A 16,428-nucleotide genomic window follows, 5' to 3' on the forward strand; every position below is an offset into this window, starting at 1 on the left:
TCTCTTGGGTTATGTAAATTTGGGCAATTTACTATAATAAATAATATGGAAACCAATTTTACTAGAATGCACAAAATGAAAAATGGATATCAAAATGCATTTTTCCCATAATCTATGTAAACCGCGACAGGGGTCCTGCGATTTAAGAATACACGTAATCCGCTATAGGGTGTCGCGGTTTACGTGCAACGAGAAATAAGCATAAACCGCGACAGGGGTGTCGCGATTTACGTGTAGGCGCAAAATGTGCATAAACCGCGAGGGGGGTATAGCGGTTTATGCGTTTGTATAAATACGCTGAAGGGGTCTCACGAATTACATTTGTGCTGGAGGAAAAAGTTTCTAAAGAGAGAAGTAGTGGTTTTCTAGAGAGAGGAAAAGAGAGAAAAGTGGTTGAGTTGAGTTGGAGATCGGAGTCGGACCATGGCGGAGGCACGCAGTCTATACAGGCTCAACGGCGTGGCGCACGTTGCTGGGAGCATAAACGAAGAGGTTAGTTTGGTTATTTTAGTTAATGTATTTTGTATAATATGTTTCGTGTTTTTCTTTTTTTTGGTTATTTTTAGTTTCGTTATTGTTAGTTAATGTATTTAAATTATTATTTTAATCGTTTATGTCTTTCATTGAATTTTGTGATTAGAAAATAGGAAGTGTATGTTACCAGTTTAAACTTTAAAGTTGTAGTGTTTGTGATAGATGACTATAAATTACTGTTGGGTTTTTTATATGTTTGGTTTCTTCTGTCACATGCTCCAGCCGACTAGGTGTATATTGTAACACCCTAATTAGCCTAAGCTTTACCTCGCGTCGTAAAGCAAAGGTTAATCAGAGATTACGATAGTTCTAAGCTCATACATAATATTTATATAGAAAGAATAATATAATCTAGAAGCCCGATGAAAGATATAGCTCAAAATATGGATTTGAAAAGCGCAAAACGTACTAGCAAAGCTACTAGCTTAAAGCACAAGAAATGGATACAGTATATCAAAATATAATAGTATAATATCATAAGAATCTAGCCACGGCTCGCGGAGTTTAAGCCGGCTAGCCATATACAGACCAAAAAGAACCAGACAATAAACACAGCTTATACAAGTTTTGTTCTCTCAAATACAATCCTTTAGGCAAAACAAAATACAAAAGTGAGAGACATATACAAAATAAGCCAAAAAGAGACTCAAAAGATATCCGGATCCTCCGCTTCTGTCACCAACCAGACAACTCACCGAGGTGGGTTGCGACCTGCATCTGAAAAATACAACAGAAATATGGTTTGAGAACCGGAGGTTCTCAGCATGGTAACAATGCCCAGTGATGTAGGATATAAGATCCCATGATGCCAAAGGCAATCCTAAGCTCCATATCAATCACAGATTCAAACTTAAGGAATACTAAAATAGTTAAGCATAATATAGACCTTAACATAAATAAACCGGGTAGTCTATCTTAGGGGATTTCTATTCTAACCAACACCGCTGTCCCACAGCCTTCACCAACCGATCCTCCATGCGATCCATCGCCACCGCCTTCCGAACCTCCTCAATCCCAGTAGAAAACACAGATAATATACAATGCAAGTAAAACACAAGTAGAAGCATATAAGGCAAATAATTCAAATAGCAAATAAGCATGTTATTCAAATAGGCAAGCCATTCCAAGTAGTCAAAGCATACAAACAGATAAAAAATGCATATGATGCATGTCTGTCCTACTGGTTGTGATATCACATTGTCGGTTCAACTGTCAACCCGACACATCTCCATGGAGATGTCGCCCTTCGGAATCATCAATGGGAACCCTCGAGATATAGTGCTCGGATCACTGTCTAGGGTTTTGCGCCTGCACGCTCTATTGATCCGAAGGGATGCGAGCGGGATACTCTTGCCTCAGACCTCACATCTCAACGTAAGCGGGATTAACCACCGTCCTTACGCCACTGCCGCTACCTTGACAGGTGGGATTAACCACCGTCCCTGCCGGGCGCATAGCGTCTCATAATCTCAGTACAAATCAGTACTTCAGTGGTTTTCAGAAAACATTTTCAATATACATGGATCCATCATCTCATTCAGAGTCCTCGACTCATCTCAACCACCGTCAATTCACATTTCAGTTTTCGAACATCAACAATTCATCATTTCTCATCTCATATATCAATCATCCTTCACATGACATCAAACCATCCTTAGCACACCAGAAACCTAGGCCTCCGTTTTCTAAGTTTTCCAAATAATATTATCTAAATCCATTAAATTCTTTCCCATGTTTTAACTATCCAAAACTAGGCCCAAGAGTCCTAAAATGGTGTTAGAGAAGCTTACAACCTTGTTGGGAAGGTAGAATAGTTGAAATCAAAGAAAAATTTGAGAAACAGGGCGTATGCGGCCGCACAGGGGTGTGCGTGCGCACGCTCTGGAGAGTTTTAAAACGTGTTCATATGCACAGGGGTGTGCGTATGCACAGGTGTCAAAATTTACAAGGTCTGTTCACTCGCACAACCTGTGCCAGCGCCCTCAACAAACTAGCCTCCGATCCACAACGTGTGCTTGGGCACAGGTGCGTGCGTACGCACAGGTTGTAATTTCTTGATTGGAGTGTACACGCACCAGCTGTGCTATCGCTGTAACTAGTGAGCACTTCCCTGCCTGTGCATACGCACAGGTCTGTACGTGCGCACATACCAGAAATCTCACAATTCTGCAACTTAGCAAAATTTCAGATTTTCAACACCAACTTTGAATGACCATAACTTCCTCTACAAAATTCCAAATCTTTCAAACTTTATATCATTTCAAATAGTTTTTAATAAAATTTAATTCTAAGCCAATTTCAACCGATTTTGAAAATCGAGGCAAAAGTTATGATCAGACAAAGTTCACCAAAAATCCAATTTTACCAAACTTCACAATTTTCACAAATTCTTACCATACACATTCCAACCCATACCAAACCATTCAAAACTCTATTTTTCAGCAAAATTAACCTTTTGTGTCCTAATACACCAACATTACCATATTTCCCTTCACATTTCACTATTCTCAATCTCAACATCAATTATATAATACTTATCATCAAACCACATTCAAATTTATCATTTCATCAACCTCAACCTCACATCTATCACAATAAACCAACTTTCTAATCCATACAATTATTCAACATCATAATATCACTATAAACCATCATAATTGAACCCAACATTTATCAACTCATCATAAACCATCATTCATCAACATTCAACACACCAACAATCATTTTATTTCAAACCTATCCTATGGGTCACTAGCCTAAGTGTCCATGAATATTATATACTACATAGAGAAAATCGAAACTATATCTTGGCCAATTCTCTATATGCACCAAAATCCAAAATGAGCACAAGCAAGCTCTCAACTCCAAACCAAGCTTTCAATTCCACTTCAACAAGCATCAATATGTTTCAATAGCTCTCAAACTCACAATAATCAAGCTATATACATATAAATCACCACAAATCAACCTAGGGTTCAACATAAACATAATATCACAAAGATTCAAGAGCTCTTACCTTTCCCAATAGCTTTGGAAGCCAAAACCCAATGCTAAGCAAGGATTAAAGTGAACCTAAACATTCAAAATCACAAAAACTCACTTAACCCAAAGCCCTAATAACCCGAAATTTTGGAGAGAATAACTGAGAAGATTTCGTAGTTACCTTACTACTTTCTTGGATGAGTTTTGTAGAGCTCTTCACAAGGAACGCATAGCGCTGACGGCACGCAAATCGGAGCACCGTAGCTCGAGATATCGCAAAGAGAAGATAGGTGTGAATAGTATTCTCTTCTTCCTCTCTTTCCCTCTTTCAAATCTGAAGTGTGTGTGTGTTTATGAGATGAGAGTTCATTAAATGAACCTTATATATGTTGGACTTGGGCCCAACTTGGCCCCGGTCCAATCCGTTAGCGTTTTTAGTCCGTTTGGTCCAATTTCGGGCCAAAATTTTAAAATTAACGCCCGATTTTCAACTTCTAATATTTTTCTAAGGTTTTTGACAATTTTTACTTTTTCTCGTGCAGTACCGGGTAGACTTAAACCTGTTCAACCGGTTCAACTGCTGATTTGCGGTTTTTCACGATTTTTCGCAGAAAACACATTTTCTGACTCAGAAAGACCTACTGAGTCCAAAAATCACCTTTAAATCCTCTAATTCTCTCTCTAACTTTTCGGAGTCTAAACTAGGCAATATAATCACTTAATTAATCAGTTGATTAGTTGCGGTTCTTACATATATATAGTGTCCGGAGGCAGCAGAGCATGCCTCTGCATGATAGGATCTCTCCATATTCGAAGAGGGTCAGTTTGTACCACCTGGCGAGGCTCAACACTAGGTGGTTCTGGTTGGACGAGCCCTTAGTCAGTGCTTTCATTGAGAGGTGGCGTCCTGAGACGCATACCTTTCATATGCCCTTTGGAGAGTGCACTATCACGCTGCAGGATGTAGCATACCAGTTGGGGCTGCCCGTGGATGGTTTACCTGTATCCGGGTGCCTTACTGATTTTGAGAAGTTTATAGAAGTAGGCAGACCGACGTGGGAGTGGTTTGAGAAACTATTTAGCGAGCTTCCACCACATAATAAGGTGAAGCAGTATACAGTCCACTTCACCTAGTTTCATGAGAGGTTCAGGGTGCTGCCAGATGATACTACGGAGGAGACCGTACGCATATATGCACGGTCTTATATTATGATGCTGCTTTCCACTCAGTTGTTCGGTGACAAGAGTGGAAACCGGGTTCATATACGGTGGTTGCCCTTTGTGGTGAGGCTTGATGATATGGGCAGTTATAGCTAGGGGTCAGCAGCGTTGGCCTGGCTATATCGTTGCATGTGTCGGGTGGCCAACAGAAACGTGAAAAACTTGGCAGGTCCCCTGTAGCTACTGCAGTCATGGATTTTTTGAATGAGCCTGCTCGCAGTAGACATTTGGCCCTCATGGATTCCAGCCGCAGACGTCTGACCCTCATGGATTCCAGTCCCAGCTACATGTAGACCTGAATGAGCCTGCTGGCAGTCCATATGACAGTTGGTTGGGCATGGGAGGGACGCCTGCATCTGCATATGGCGTCGGCATGCCGGTCGATCCTCCAGCACAGCAGCGCCAGAGGCCCGCCAGAGTGAGACGGGCCGCTCGATGTGGTACAGGGTCGCATCTTCTGGGCGCATTTGGACATGACTCTGACGATGAGGATGAGGACAGGCAGGAGCCGTAGCTTACTATTTTATGTTCTCATTGATGATACCTATGTATGTCGGATTTACCATGTACTTTTGTACTATATGTGTTTGTACTTAGTTTATTTCCATTGAATTAGGTGTATGTAATGTATGTTTTTTTGTTAACCACACACTTTGTTTTATGTTTATATAAATTGTATACTAACGCATAAACCGCTACACCCCTCTTGCGGTTTATGCACATTTTACGCCCACACGTAAACCGCAACAGGCGTAAACCGCAACACCCCTGTTGCGGTATATGCTTATTTCTCGTTGCACGTGATATTCATTTTTCATTTTGTGCATTCTGGTAAAATTAGTTTCCATATTATTTATTATAGTAAATTGCCCTGGATTTAAATTTAAATAACTATTCTTAATGAAAAGCATTGAGTATATATTTAAGGAATTCTTTTTAAAGAAAAAAATTTGTGTATTTATATGTCATCTTTTATTTTTGTGGTCAGTAGTGCTCACATCATAATTTCAAAGTTCATTTTATATTTATGTCAATTCATAAAGTATTTTACAAAAATTATGCTTAAATAAATTTTTTATCTTATAATTATTTTATTTTTTGAGATTTAAAATTTTGCATTATGTTTATTCAAAAACTATTTTTGTATTTTATTTTAATTCTGTTAGTCTAAAAGTACTAATATTAATTTTAATTTTTTAATTTTTAGAATAGATAAAAAGATGCAATTTTTTTTATAAATTAGATGATTCAAAAACTACTGATTATAAAAGAAGTTAAGTTTAATTATTGACATGTTAAAAAAAGATTGTTTAATTAGATAAAAAAATTATAAAAAAATTAATAAAAAATATAAGAACAAATATCAGATAAAAAAAATTTCTTTCTACATCAAATTGATAAGATAAAATTTTTTTTACATCAAATTGATAAAAAAAAGGTTTAATTACTCTGTTGGTCCCTATAGTTTTACCAAATTTTTAATTAGGTCCCTATACTTTTTTTCCTTTTAATGGAGTCCCTACACTGCTTTAATTTTGTAATTAAGTCCTTCCTAGTATAAAAAATATTAGAGTTAACTGAATATTTTTTCGTAAATTGAAGGTACTTATAATTAAAAACTTAATTAAATCTTTGACTGCATGTATTTTGGTAAAAATATTATGTTAATTTTAATATTTTTAACATGAAAAGGACGTAATTACAAAATTAAAAACACTGTAGGGACCCAATTAAAAAGAAAAAAAGTATAGGGACTTAATTAAAAATTTGGTAAAACTATAGGGACTAATAGAGTAATTAAACGTAAAAAAAAAAGATAAAACTATTTTTTAAAAGGATAGAAGAATGACTGAAAATATAAATTAAATAAATAAACTAAAGAAAAGAGAAAATGTAAGTGGAAGTTATGCGTGAAACCGAATAAAATTTGCAACTACAGTGATGAAAGCAATGAAAGACGCTAAAGCCGATGTAATTGAGGCTGTTGAAAGGAAGGAGAAGGGCGATAATAAGAGAAACACATAAAAATGTGCTTGAAGAATAAAATTGGTAGATTTTTCAAAAAAATTAAAAAAAAAACTAATAGAATAATTAGAGTGAAATCAAACTACTAGTGAGAGTACAAGGGATATTTAAATAAAAGGATATAAATTAAAACTAACGTAGAATTAAACAAATCATAAAGATGGTGAAGAATGTAAAGACATTGATAAAATAATATACATATATATGTTGGGAATAATACACCATTCCCCATTGAGAAAACACCTTTGACAGAGAAATAAAATAGACACAATCACAACACAAGAATTTAACGTGGAAACTCCAATTACCGGAGAAAAAACCACGGCCGTTGTCAAATGACAACCAGAGAATATCACTATGTGAAAATTGTTACAACACATAGACTTCTTTCTCTCACCGGCACCCCAGTACACCCACACTCTCTCAAAGCAAATATCTAACTACACCTCACAACACTCTCTAATAAAGAGTACAGAGGAAAAGAAAAATCAGATACAAGCTTAAAGTGTTTCTGACTGGTGCAAAAAACAAATGGAGAACTTAGCCTCATATTTATAGCCTAGGCCACCCACTCCATTTGCTATCCTGAGCAATGTGGGACTAATTCAACCAAATCCTAACAATCTCCACCTTGATTGAAATAGTCACACATCTTCAGCTTCCATTGTCAACACCGACAATTCTTTGCTGCCATTGTCTATACCGACAATCATAGTTCAGAGAACTATCATACTCCACCATGAAAGTATACTCACTTGGAATTAGACCACTCCAAGCATTTCACCTTGGTACAGATCGAAACCTTGCTGAAAATTCATGGTGCAACTTCCAAATTGGCTTTTCCTGGAAGTTCTTCAGCCATCGACTTAACTCCGCCACACACCTTGCATCTCAACGCCAACCAATGCCCGTGTGCAATTGTGGACCCGATTGCCACAACTTATCCTTATCCATGGTAGTGCGGTAATACCATGAGGATACTTCTTGTCTTCTAGAGAACATCATCTTCTCTCGTAGAGAGAGCAACCAGAGATCTTCTCCTTCAACGCCTTGTGCAAACCTGATTGTATCAACACATCCTTGACTTGTATTTTCCACAAGCCAAAATTGATTCTTCCATCAAATTTCTCTATTTCAAGCTTCACAGCACTTGAATATCCTGACATTGTTGCAACCGTATACTGGAATAGTATAACTCAACCGTGCACTAGGAAGGGTCCCCAGGAAAGAGAGGTGGGTCACAATGGACACACTTAAATACCAAGTCTTTCCTTAGCCAGAACCTTTCCAAACAGCACTCTCACAGTGTCACACTGCCTTCCAGCAACAATAACAGCAACCAAAGATCAACCTCAAGCCACAGGACAAAATTCTTTTCTGATGTGGAAGGTCAGACTAGGCTGCAACCACAGAGCATACTAAGAATAAATCCTACCGAACCGAAGCTCTGATACCACTTGTTGGGAATAATACACCATTCCCCCTTGAGAAAACACCTTTGACAGAGAAATAAAATAGACACAATCACAACACAAGAATTTAACGTGGAAACTCCAATTACCGGAGAAAAAACCACGGCCGTTGTCAAATGACAACCAGAGAATATCACTATGTGAAAATTGTTACAACACATAGACTTCTTTCTCTCACCGGCACCCCAGTACACCCACACTCTCTCAAAGCAAATATCTAACTACACCTCACAACACTCTCTAATAAAGAGTACAGAGGAAAAGAAAAATCAGATACAAGCTTAAAGTGTTTCTGACTGGTGCAAAAAACAAATGGAGAACTTAGCCTCATATTTATAGCCTAGGCCACCCACTCCATTTGCTATCCTGAGCAATGTGGGACTAATTCAACCAAATCCTAACAATATATATATATAAACTAAAATTAACATAGAATTAAACAAAACATGAAGATGGTAAAAAATGTAAAGACATTTATGTTCACTTAGTCCATTTTCTGATTTATTAACAATTTGCAGACACTATATTTTTTGTTAGGAGATGTGTTATCATAGTTATAGAAGTAACAAAACTGTTTTTATTTTAGTGGGAGGTTATTAGATTTTCATAATAAATTTTATGACTATTTTGTCCTTATAATTTACTTTATGAAATGATTTGTTAGAGGGTAAATATAGTCCAAAAAAATTGGAAACTAAAGTCGTAGTCAACTCTTTGTAATGACTTTATAGATTTTCACCTCTGGTTATATGGTACAAAGATTATATATAATATAATAAATGGTACATGTTCTCATATATAAGAACATGGGACTTAATATTACCCTTTTATGGAATTTTTCTACCTTAATAAAAGAACTAATATCATTTAGACTTAATGTTTATTTTTGTACTTAATAAAAAAACTAATATCATTTAACTTTAATTTTTAACTTTCAAGATACATGAAAAGAGGTAACCTTTTATGCATTAGATAATTTAAAAAATACTTATTATATAGGAAGTTAAAAATATTCTAAACTTAAAAAAATTATTTAATAACAAAATTAAATTTGTTCAAAATCGTAGGGAGAGTTAGAAAGAGAAAGAAAAAGTTGAAACTTTTTAACTAATTACAATAATCACTACCATCAAAGCTATTAAAATTGAGTATATTAAGTGGGGAATGGATCCTCTCAATTGTTAAAAAAATTGAGAATGTAAAGTGTAATCTCTAACCCTTTATTAGTGAGGTTTAAGAAGCAAACAAGAAGGACAAATCTAAAAGTGTTCTATCTCTCTTTATATAGTGTTTTACTTTAACTAAATATTTTTTATGGATAGTATTCAAATGAGGAACAAAATAATAAGAAGATTTTGTATTAGATTATGAAAAATAATCCCATCCTTATAATACGATGACATTATTTCAAAACATGTAAAATGAAATAATAAAGTATAGTTTAATTGATGTGCACAATAAAATAAATATGAAACTTATAAAATAGTAGTCAAATGTGAATAGCAATAGTTGCCTTCTGTTCTAAGGTGCTATATTAAACTGCGACTTAAATTTATAATTATTAGTTAAAAAATTTACAATTACGTACTATTTTTTTATTATTTTGGTTGAAAATAATATATTTTGATATTGTTTTTTAGGATTACTGACATAAAATTTTGATAATTTTAAAATAATTTAAATACTTTATATCTTAATTCTTTTAGCAAAACTTCAACAACTCATAAAAGTTAACACAATAAATAGTTATAAATTAAAGTGATAGATAAGAGTAAAAGTTGCGATGATGATACTTGATAATAATTAATAACGATAGGAAGAAGAGAATGTGAAAGGAGAAGAAAAAAATGAGAAAGGAGAACAAGGTAATATAATAGTGACGGTGAGACAATGACATGTATGTATATAGAGAATAATATATAGTAAAAGAAAAAATAGTATTTGATATAGTGAGGCGATATAATAAAAATATAAATTAATAATTTTGAAAAAAAATGCAATTAAACATAGTTTAAAGAATTAAATATAAAATTAAAATAATATTTTTTATCAATTGAAATTATACATAAAGATAAAGAGTGTTTTGAATATAAATTTTTATCTCAGCTTTAAATTAAATACTATTAAAAATAAATAAATAAATTTAATAACATTTTTAAATAGTTAATTGTAAATAATATTTTTAAAAATCTTTATTTTTATTTTGTTACACATAATAACAACATAATAAATTTGTTTAATATCTTATTTAATTTAAATTTATAAATTTTATACATTCTAAAAGTTAAATAATTTGTCACAAAGAAAAGTTAAATAATTTATAAAATTTTTATTTTTGTTTTTAAATTTTTTTTATTCTTAATGTTTTGATTATTTTATTAAATTTATAATTTTAAAAATAAAATCATAAAAATTAATCTCTTCACAATAATAGAAAAGCGCTAAATAAGCACATGTGTCTATTGAGCCGCTAGTAATAGATAAATGATACTAAAGGGGTTAATAGTCAAATTCGTCCCTGAAAGATCACTCATTCTTTAAATTAGTCCTCAAATGATTTTTTTAGTCATATTAGTCCTTGAAAGATAAAACGTAAGTCAAATTGGTCCTTCCATTAGTTAGATGATGACGTGTCAGGTCAGTGACACCTAGCATGCCACGTGTCACTTGATATGTAAAAAAGTTATTTATAATTAAAATAGTCCTTGAAAGTTCAGACGTAAGTCATTTTTATCTCTAAAATTTTTAAAATTAATCAAATTAGTCCTTATATAATTTTTTATTTTTTCTTCATAATATTAAATTTAAAATATTTTTTGATAGTACTAATTTTAATATTATTTTTAGATCTTAATAAACAAAATTCTCTTTACATCAAATAATAAAAATAATTAAATTATTATAAATTTGTTTTGTCATTTATATTTTAAAATTTTATATTTTCAAATTGTAATTTTTTTTATAGTAAAATTGTTTTATTTAACGAATTTATCAAATTATTGTTGATTATATATTTTAAAATTTAATATTTTAAATCTCACTAAATAATATAGTAGTTATTTTAAAATTTAAATTTTTTTAATTTTTAAAATTATAATTTTTGTTATTGTTTAATTTATATGGTAAAACTCAATAATTAAAAAATTAATTTGTTGAATCACTTCTTAAATCTTAATATTTTAATATAAAAAATTTATATAATAGAACTCAAATTATTGTTGAATCTTAATAACTAGTATATACTAAAAGTTTTAATATTTTGGATTTCACTAAATAAAAATAGTAGTTATTTTAAATATTTTAATCTTTTATTCAACAAATGATCCTACAAATCGGTTTTTAAATTATTGAGTTCTATCATATAAATTAAACAATAATATAAATTATAATTTTAAAAATTTTAAAAGATTTAAATTTTAAAATAACTACTATATTATTTAGTGAGATTTAAAATATTAAATTTTTAAATATATAATCAACAATAATTTGATAAACTCATTTAAATAAAAAAATTTCACTATATAGAAAACTTACAATTTAAAAATGTAAAACTTTAAAATATAAATGACAAAATAATTTTATAGTAATTTAATTATTTTTATTATTTTATGTGAAGAGAATTTTGTTTATTAAGATCTAAAAATAATATTAAAATTAGTACTATCATATAATATTTTAAATTTAATATTATGTAAAAATAAAAAAATATATATAAGGACTAATTTGATTAATTTTTAAAATTTTAGGAATGAAATTGACTTACGTTTGGGCTTTTAGGACTATTTTGATTATAAATAACTTTTTTATATGTCAAATGACACGTGACGTACTAGGTGTCACTGACCTAATACGTCATCCAATCATCTGGTGACACGTGGCACTTAACATCGTCATCTAACTAACTGCAGGACTAATTTGAGTTACGTTTTATCTTTCAAGGACTAATATGACTAAAAAAATTATTTAAAGACTAATTTGAAGAATAAGTGATCTGTCAGGACGAATTTGACTATTAACCCGATACTAAAGATACAAAACGTGGAATCTAGAAAAGTGATATTAGAGGAAAGAATTGGCCAAAAGAAGATACCTGTTGTACTTGATGACGTAGACAAATTGGAGCAACTAAATGCTTTGGCTGCAAATCGTAAATGGTTCTGCCCAGGGAGTGTAATAATCATCACAACAAGGGATCAACGTCTTCTTAATTGGCTTGGAATTGACAAGGTATATAGGCTGGAAAAGTTGAGTGACAGAGAATCTGTTGAACTTTTTAGTTGGCATGCATTTAAGGAACCATTTCCTATTGAAGAATTTGTCGGGTTTACAGGTAAAGTGGTCTCCTACTGTGGGAGATTACCGTTAGCACTTGAGGTTCTTGGATCACATTTGTTTAAAAGGGGAATACAAGAGTGGATAAGTGTTTTGGAGAAACTCAAAAACATTCCCAATGAGCAAATACAAAAGAAGCTGAAAATAAGCTTTGAATGGCTGTGGATATTCTACTGAAATTGGGATCAGTGTTCTCAGGGAACGATCTCTTGTAACAATTGACTCTAAGAACAAACTTAGAATGCATTATTTGTTGCGAGATATGGAAAGAGAAATCATTCGTGAGAATCTACCTTTACCCGAAGAACGCAGTAGATTATGGAATCCAGAAGAAGTTCTTGATGTCTTATCAAAAGACATGGTATGAATCTCATGGATTTTTATTTGATTTTTGAGTTATATATTGTTTCTTGGATCCTAATAAGAAATTGGGTTTCAAATATCATTTAAACTCACTAGAGGCTACAAATAATTATCTAACCATGGCATTTTGTTTTTCTGTTTATTTTATTTTAAAGGGAACAAAAGCTATTCAGGGACTTGCTTTGAAGTTGTCAAGGATGAAACCAATTCATTTGAAGACCAATGCTTTTAGGAAGATGAAGAGACTAAGATTGCTTCAACTTGGTGGTGTACAACTCGATGGAGACTTTAAATACCTCTCAACCGATCTTCGATGGTTGTCCTGGCATGGATGTTCTTCAGAATATACAACTATAGGTTTTGATCAGGGAAATTTAGTTGCCATTGACTTCAAATATAGCAATCTCCAGCTAGTATGGAAGAAGAGGCAGGTACGATTATTTATGATGTAACAATAAACAACTATGCTAGGTGTATTTTAAAAGGAAAAGTATATGTAAACAATGAAAATACTAAACAATGTGAACAATGGATATAGGTAGACAATGAAAATATTAAACAATGTGAACAATGGATATATCGGATGTTTATTTTACTAGGTGTGCGAATGGTTATTCTAATATTAAGATTTAGGTGGGTAATTTGGAGGTGTAGTGTGTTTTGATTTGATTGGTGGTTGTTCATGTTATTCAAAAAAGTTATTAGTTACCTAAGATAATCCTTTAATATTATATCATAAAATGGTTAAAATTTTTTAAATTGTAAATTTCATCAATATAGTATAGAGCAGGTAGCTTCTTCATTTATTTATTTTTTTTTATTGAATTTTTTGCAGATGCTAATGAAGTTGGAAATTCTCAATCTTAGTCATTCTCAATATTTGACAGAAACTCCTGACTTTTCAAACATTCCTAATCTTAAAAAGTTAATACTCAAACATTGTTCAAGGCTATCTTTGGTTTCCCATACCATTGGAGATCTTAAAAAAATTCTTCTAGTCAATCTGAAAGGTTGCACAAGCCTTCGTATACTTCCAAGAAGCATCTACAAGTTGAAATCTCTGAAAACTCTCATTCTTTCTGGATGTTCAGAAATTAACAAGTTGGAAGAGGATTTAGAACAGATGGAATCTTTGACAACTTTGATGGCCAATAAAACTGCTATAACACAAGTGCCAAATGCATTGATAAGATTGAAAAGCATTGTATATGTTTCTTTGTGTGGCTTTGAAGGATTGTCCCGTGATGTGTTTCCTTCAATCATTTGGTCATGGACCTCCCCAACAAATAACCTCTCACCCCAAATGCAAACATATGCAAATGTTTCATGTCTTGTTTCTTTAACTGTGCCAAATAATAGCTTCCATGGTACATCATCCATTATCGGAGAGCTCCCAAATATTCAGGGTATCAGGTTAGAAAGCGGTTCACAAATACAAACAACCGGAGATTTTACCTTGGATGCCATCAATATAAAAAATTGTAAGGAACTGGAAGCACCACCAGCCATATCACATGTTTTAAAAATGGATACCTCAGCCTTAGTTGATTGTCGCAGTCAAGGTGACATGTCTATATCAAAAGCTACCATCAGTTTCATTTTAATTCAAATGGTAACGAACTGTCCGGTCACAAAAATACTCAGAGAAAGCATTTCACAGGTTTGTTATATCTGTCTTCATACTATCAAATTTTATTTTCTTCTAATTTATTTCGTTTACTATATATATAGATAGATTCTTTCTATTTTTTAAAAATAATTTTAGCAAAAGTAGTATTACAAGATATTTATAAGGCATTTCTCAACTCTTAAACTAACTCTTGGAATTAGGTTAGTAAAACTGGAATTAATCTAGAGAGTATTTAGAAAGAGAGAAAACAAGAGCAAACAAAAGACCTTAGGCACAAATATTATTTGCAGAAAACTAACCAATGAATTGTTTATATGATCAACTGCAAAGAGAAATTAACACTTAGATTTGCAAATCATTAAAATATACTCTGTCATATCTTATACACTTATTACTTGAACAAGTGAAATTTGTATTCTTAACCAAGCATATGTTATTTTGAATCATTAATCATTCAGAAACTGGCTGCCAGTACCAGTGATGTGGGAGAATGTTTGCTCCCTGGTGACAACAATACTGATTGGTTAAGTTTCAATGGTGAAGGTTCTTCTGTGATTTTCGAAGTCCCTAAAGTGAAAGGGCATAATTTGAAGGCAGTGACATTGTGCATTGTTTATTCCTCCCCAGATATCATGACATATGAAGGCCTAATTCTTAAAAATCTGTTGATCATTAATCACACAAAGACCACTCCTTATCTATATGAGGGAGATACCTTGCTTTCACTTAGAGATGAAGATTGGCAGAATGTCATATCAAATCTTGAAGCTGGTGACAAAGTTCAGGAGGTTGTTGTTTTGGGGGATGGAATCGTTGCGAAGAACACTGCAGTTTACCTCATTCATGATGAGTCGATCGACCAAAACATTGATGAATGCCAAGAAGATGTCATTGTGAATAGCATGGTTGTTGGTAAGAAAGAAGATGCTTCTAATGTTGATGATATGAGAGATAAGAATTTCAGTGTCCCTGCTGTTGATGCTACACCTGCAATCAGTAATAAGATTCCTGTTTCCGGCACAGATAAAAAAGTAAGTGTGATGGATGTAAGTTTGTTACGTTCTATATTTTGACATAAACATAATTGTTGTCATTTTGGTTCTTGTAGTTCAAGTTGTTGGACAAATTGAATTGCTTCAACTGCAACAGAGCAAAATTGTAACAACTTAAGATCTAATTTTCAAGGTATGATATGATGGCCTTCCTATGCTGCTTTACTTCCCAGTTAGGCAAAATTGTAATCTAGTCTGGGTTTTCCTCGGGCTCCTTGCCTCAGCCCTGCTGCGCGTACAGCGCGGTTCTTGTGTCATGGATTTTTGCTATGAATCTCACAAGAAGTAAATAAACAAGCTGTAGTTTAAAATGAGAACGATAATGATGATTTCAGGTGTCTTATCTGCACAAGAAACTATATCTCCACCTTCTCTATCCAGATGGAGCTCGTTACTTGTATCTTGGCCTTCATGAATCTAATTCAGAAAAGACTTAATGTGGGTTTGTGCTTATTTAACTATTTGATTGCTGCATTTTATTTTCTAAACCATGAACTTTTTTTTTTCTGCACTTGTATTTAGGTTGACATTGGCATCATGAAAAAGGCTGGTGAATGGATGTAATAAGCATTGAAAGGATGTACGGCATTTTTGGAATGCAAAGAGTAAAGGGGCAGCTGAACAGAGTATGATGTTGGTGAGCACGACGACAAATGTGGTGTTAATTCTTCATACATTATATATAGAGAGCGTCGAACATAATCTAAACGTAGAATAGTAAAACGCTATAAATATCAGAGATCAGCAGAGTCTCCTTTATACTCCTTATTATGTAGAACTTAATCTTCAGAGTGGAAAAGTTTAGACTATTAATCAG

The 16,428-nt window shown here is 32.9% G+C and overlaps 1 pseudogene across 1 annotated transcript; it reads left to right on the forward strand.

Moving 5' to 3' along the window:
• The first annotated feature begins 5,074 nt into the window (after nucleotides 1-5,074).
• On the forward strand, nucleotides 5,075-16,421 carry LOC148575135 (uncharacterized; annotated as a pseudogene). The gene is made up of 7 exons (XR_015905398.1): nucleotides 5,075-5,247; nucleotides 12,233-12,927; nucleotides 13,085-13,360; nucleotides 13,765-14,589; nucleotides 15,018-15,590; nucleotides 15,668-15,744; nucleotides 15,947-16,421. The product of XR_015905398.1 is annotated as an uncharacterized LOC148575135 (transcript).
• Nucleotides 16,422-16,428: the final 7 nt, after the last annotated feature.

The sequence above is a fragment of the Arachis ipaensis genome, chromosome B2 (genome assembly GCF_059453495.1).
Source record: "Arachis ipaensis isolate K30076 ecotype BB chromosome B2, ASM5945349v1, whole genome shotgun sequence".
Taxonomy (NCBI): Eukaryota; Viridiplantae; Streptophyta; class Magnoliopsida; order Fabales; family Fabaceae; genus Arachis; species Arachis ipaensis.